General features: G+C 40.4%; 1 long non-coding RNA gene across 1 annotated transcript; it reads left to right on the forward strand.

The window, feature by feature from the left end:
* The first annotated feature begins 296 nt into the window (after nucleotides 1-296).
* LOC309708139 lies at nucleotides 297-5,204 on the forward strand. Its single transcript, XR_014277181.1, has 3 exons — nucleotides 297-424; nucleotides 3,650-3,785; nucleotides 4,463-5,204. It is a non-coding gene; the product is annotated as an uncharacterized lncRNA (long non-coding RNA).
* Nucleotides 5,205-6,030: the final 826 nt, after the last annotated feature.

Here is a 6,030-nt window from a genome sequence, read left to right on the forward strand (position 1 = left end):
GAGTGAATCGATACCCAAAAAGTGTTGATCAATGGGCAAGACCAAAACAAGTGGAAGTGTTTTATTCCTTGTGCCCCACAGTTTCTCCAACAGCTAGAGTGAATAGAATAGTGTTCACTTTGTGCAGGTGTAATAAAAATAGAGATGGACCGATCCGATATTACGTATCGGTATCGGTCCGATACTGACCTAAATTACTGGATCGGATATCGGAGAAAAATAAAAAATGTAATCCGATCCATTAAATATCACGAAACCACCTCACAAAACTTGCAACACAGCACGTCGGAGCAGTATGCATCACGTGATAGAGCGGCTGTGGCATGCGGGACCTGTCGGTGGTCTGGATAGCATTTGGAGCTTCGCTAGCAACCCGGCATTTCATCTCCGACAAAGTTATCCCCGAGAGAAGTAAAGCAAGTGTGTAAGTCCATCTCTGAATGTTTGTAAAGCATTCCTGCGTTAAGCTTAACAAGCGACTGCCTCTCGCTCTCCGGCTGCTACTTCAATCATGAAACTGCTTAACGATCAGCTGATCGGCTTTTCTGTCACGAGTCTGTGTCTCTGGTTTGTTTTTGGCCCACTTTGCACCAGAAAGAGGAAACCAGCGGCTGAACAACAGCAGCACGTTTAAGCTTGATCAGCTGTTGTTAGAATTTATTTATTATTACTTTCTACTCGAGGATCTTTTTCTACATAGCTGACGCTGGTAACTGTGCAGGGGCGGATCTAGCAAAGTTTAGCCAGGGGGGCCGATAGGGCATTAACAGGGAAAAGGGGGCACAAAGACATACTTTTCTTTCTTATTCTCATTTAAAATGTCGAGCTTTTAATAAATAATTATCCGAATCTTACACCCAAAGTTTTAATTTGATGTAAAATGAATAGAAGTCAATTACTGTATATAGTAACTATTAAGTCTAATATATATACCCTAGTAAGCTATAGTACTTTTTCCTTTGGGAAGGTACCATCTGTGCAGTCTGCAATTTTGTTGAAGAAAGATGTTGAATCTATTTAATATTTCTTGAAAAATAATTGATTTCTGTGCATTTTTTTTTCACACTGCATCAAATTAAGGTTGATTACGTTGATTAAGCATCATGAGGTGGAGTGTGAGGGGTGGTTCCCTATTTTTTATTTATTTTTGTTGTTGCTGGGAGTTGGAACCCTATTAGTTAGGTTGCTTAATATTTACGCTAAGTACTCTTTAAAATACCAGAATAGGGAGGATGGTGCAGGTTTAAGTTTATTAGATTGATCAGTATTGCTGAACTATGAATTTATTTTTTTTTTGCATACAGGTATAACAGAATAGCTTTAGTGTAGTTGTTGTTTTAAACTTGAGTATGAACTTATACAAAATGCAGCAAGATATTTAAAAAAAAAAACAGTTTTGTTGATTAAAAAACACTATATCGGATTCATATCGGTATCGGCAGATATCCAAATTTATGATATCGGTATCGGTATCGGACATAAAAAAGTGGTATCGTGCCATCTCTAAATAAAAACCCTACAGAGACTCTTCCAACCAAAACATCTCCATATATTAGAACTAGAAATTTTCCACTGAAAGGCACACTGCTGATACCAGATAAAAAAACCCACAACATGCGCTTATTTTGCAAACTTGAGGAGTCCCTGACAGATTGAGAAAAGGGGGGCATTCCAGATACCGAATAATAAATAATTTCTTTTTAATTATTCATATCATGTCATTTTATTCATGGAAATATGCTCTCAGCATACAAATGAACAAAACCCAGCATTAACAAATCAATCATGTATGCTCTTTTTTGTAATGGGACCAAACAGTTCTTTGAGATATTTAAATGCATGCTATATTTTTTAGCTTTGGTCTATATGTGGCATTAAATTACTTTATATTGCATTGTACCATTTTGATCATTTTGATTTGTCAGATCTATAAAAAGAAGTAGACAGACTCATCAAAACGACAGCCTAAAACTATGCCACAGCACCACGTCAACAAAAACAACAGATGCAGAGCTTTCAACAAAACCAAACATTTGAAGGCTTTTTATGCTGCGCTGCTGCATTTCAGTCCATTACATCAGGCGGGTTTCTGTTATTTATCTCTGTTCAATCAGTTTGTAAGCATGGTAACGGTGTAATCACCATGTAATGTTCCTAATCATCCTCCTAAAATGCCTTGCTTTACTATGTGCTAAAAGCACACTTGTTATGTCCCTTCACACCTGTTTGCACAGTCTATACCTCTGGCCTTGTGATTAATGATATTACAAGGTGCAGAGTAAACGAGAAAGGGAAGCTAGCCACTTCGGCATAGAGTGTGAAGTCTATTTTTACCACAGTGGCCCGTTCCCAGTGGTTACCAAGACAACAAGTCCGCCATTGTCTAATCAGATTTATATGTACTGACCAAGAACAAAAACAAGCATGGCAAGAAAGAAAAAACTTTTCATGAATCTCAGTGTCATGACCGTTACATGAACACCATCCCTGCACTCAATGAGCACCGTAAGTGGCTGTGCTAGGTAGTGGGAATGCATTTATGCACTCAGGAACACTCAGTTCAGCTGGAACATGCTACAGTATCACACATGAAATAAAAATAGCCACTAGTGACATCAGAAGACATCTCTACATTTATGAAAAATTGGAGAAAACTCATAACTTTGCAAGGCATAGCTTGATATTTCAATAAATACACATACAGTATAACTGAAACTGCTTCATGTGTCTTTATGACTGAAGTATGAAGCACTGGGAAAAGTGCAAAAACATGCATACCAACATTTAGATAATTCACTGATAAACATTTCTTTTTTGTGCAATCTGTACTGAAGCTGTTGTGTGAGATTCAGTGACTTCTTGGAGTCACTGTGTTTACCAGCAGCGCTGCTGCACAGAAGTGCTTCTATTCCTGAAGTGTTAAAACAGTGTATTTTGGAAGTCTGGATAAGCCAAACTATGTTTTCCTCCAGCTGTTCTAAGCTAAGATAATCACCTCTTGGCCTCAACATCCCACTTAATACAGAGACATGAATGCTTATTTTATTTGACTCACGGGCTGAAATTGAATACATGCATTTCCCAAAATGTCAGGCTCATCCGTAAATGTCAAAAATGTTGCAGATGCATCAACAGCAGAACACTCGCTCCTGGCTAACTACTTCAGAAGTACATTAAGCACACACACACACACACACACATCAGTTTATGAGCTACAATGTGGGTGGTGATATTGACTGGTGTTTCATTACTCTTGAATGGGCTATTGATCAACCTGTTATGAAGTTGTGTATTTCTGTAAGACACCCTGTACACACACAGACATAACCAAGTCCACAAACATGTGGTGTTGACAACAGGGTGGCTGTCAATGCAATGATTGATTGGTGGGCATTTTGTCTTTCCCCATCCATCACTCAGACATGTAGAGATGCCCACACGCAAACGCACAATAAAACCGCAGTACCAAATTACCCCCGCCCCAACACTCTGCCTCTCTCTCCCAAGTACACCTACACATTTAAAACACACACACACACACACACACACACACACACACACACACACAACCTTCAGCGTCTCTCATCTGCAGCCTCCCATCACAATGCTATCTCTGCTCATTATGTCTCTTTGTGTCCCTGCCCTCCAGCCAAGAGCCACAGGGGCAGAGCTCCTATTGTTCCAGAGCCTGCCTATCAAGACACAGTGCAGGCTTTTCAAGATGAATATTACCATAACACTAAACCTGTTGGCATCTCAGGCACAAAATAAAGGAAATACCAAAGGTGAGCTGAGCAAAGACCACAATACAGCGCCACATAATGGCGTCTTGACATTTCCAGAGTGACAGGTAATAGAAAGCTAATAGCTTTCTTTATCAGTGTGTGTGTGTCTATCCATGTGGGCATACAGAAAAGCGTGAGGACACGTTTATGGTTAAACAGCTGTTTTATACAGGCTTGTCATTTTTGAATTTACATGAAGCCTGCGGCTTCTGCAATGGAAGAGACGAGACCCGACCAGTGACTTCCCAGCCGTAGCTTATAGGAGGAACATCGAGGACTGACTGTTTTGTCAGGCTTGGTATTTCTCCACGTGCTGAGGCAATATGGGGCTCTCTAATAAGTGTTACATGCTCCATTTACGAGGATGAACCTTTTTTTTGGTCACTACAAAATCAAAAACGCAAGATGATTTTTTTTTTGAGGGTTTAGTTTTTCTGCTGTAACCTACTGTGCCCTACATTTATGTGTAACTAAAAAGCACTGTTAAGAAAAGCGATAAGATATTCTTTTAGATTAGATGCACTTTATTTAACCCAGATTTGGGAAAGTCTTTGAAATAGCTGTATTACTGGCTAACAAATGCAGTGTGAAACATTATCTAACTGTGCAGAGGACATTATGATCAGAACCTTAGAAGCTGTTAATGCTAATAGGCTCTGTTCGACTCTTTGGTTTAGGTGCTATATTTGGGTTTGGAAATGTGAAGAGGAGGGATATACTGGATTTACCTGGCAAAATATATTGAATGTGGATCTACCAGGCAGGAGGAAAAGAGGAAGACCACAGAGAAGATTCATGGATGTAGAGAAGGAGGACATGCAGAGGGCTGGTGTGACAGAAGAGGATACGAGGGATAGGGTGGGATGAAGGCAGATGTTCTGCTGTGGTGACCCCTAAAGGGAGCAGGAGGAGAAGAAGAAGAAGATCATGAGCCAAAAAGAGTGCGGTATGAGGTCCCGCAGTCTAAAGCTAACAGCATATTTGTTAGGCTCACTGGTGATGCTGCACTGGCTGCAGGTGTTAGCTCAGTGATAGACTGGTGACCTTTCCGGGATGTATCCCACATCTTGCCAAATGTCAGGGGAAAGACTCCAGCCCCTCCACAACCATGAATCGGATAAGTGATTACAAAAATATTTAGATTAAAATTCAAGCCATTGAAAAAAAAATGGCTATATTGCCCAAAGGGTTCCCATGATATTTTTTGTTTACTTCTTTGAATTTAAGCCAAAGGCTGTACTTCAGGTACATTATGTCAGTTTCATATCAAATGAATTGTGGTGGAGCACAGAGGCAATATTCTGAAAACTGCCACCGTCCAAATTTTTCTTCACTAAATGTATGCCTGTCTGCATAGATGCCAGTAAGTGTTTTAAAATATTCATCAGCCTATTCCCCTCAATGCAAATTTGATCCACAGCACCAGATTATACACAGAAGGTTTAGCCAACTCTTCTCACACACACACACACACACACACACACACACACACACACACACACACACACACACACACACACACACACAGCAGTGGTCACCCTGAAAACTCAAAGTCCCTTTTCGCTTTCAGCTTTGGATAAGGGTGTTTGATTGTGCTTCGCTCTGTCTCTGGCTTGACTCGCTCACTCTCGGTGTCTGACTCCCATCTGTCCGTCTGTCTTCACGGTGCCACTTCACTGTTAATCGGCCCCACTTACTAAGAGTGCTCGTGAAAAGTCTGCTGGCTGTTAGTATTCAGCTCTAGCCATGGCTTTGCCCATAAAGACTGGATAAAGGGACCTTTGCAGACCTGGCCTAAAAGATGGTATTTCTGTGATGAGGTACGCAGACGGAAAGTGTGTACAGACACATGGAAACAATACAAATGAACCACAATAAATAACTGCTCTGGTATCCACTACAAGCACATGTGTTTGGGGTAAATCCTTTGATTTTATATCATCTAAAACATCTAAGTCTAGAGTTATTTTTACTTTACAACAAAAGTTGCTGCAGAATTTTTAATCTCCATTTTTTCCACACTACATAAGCTTTTGTGATCATCCGTGACCTTGAATCATACGCACAGGAAATGCAGTGTGGACATATGCAAAAACATATGGAAGCAGAGATGCATAAAAGTAAACCGACATACACAGATGCACAAGAACCCGGGCATGGATACAGATGGACATCCACAAAGTTTCTCCCTGTGTGGCAGCACGTGCACAAACTGTGTGCACAGAGGCTCAGAAGTACAAAGGCA

The sequence above is a fragment of the Aulonocara stuartgranti genome, assembly GCF_965226115.1.
Source record: "Aulonocara stuartgranti genome assembly, chromosome: 6".
Lineage (NCBI taxonomy): Eukaryota > Metazoa > Chordata > Actinopteri > Cichliformes > Cichlidae > Aulonocara > Aulonocara stuartgranti.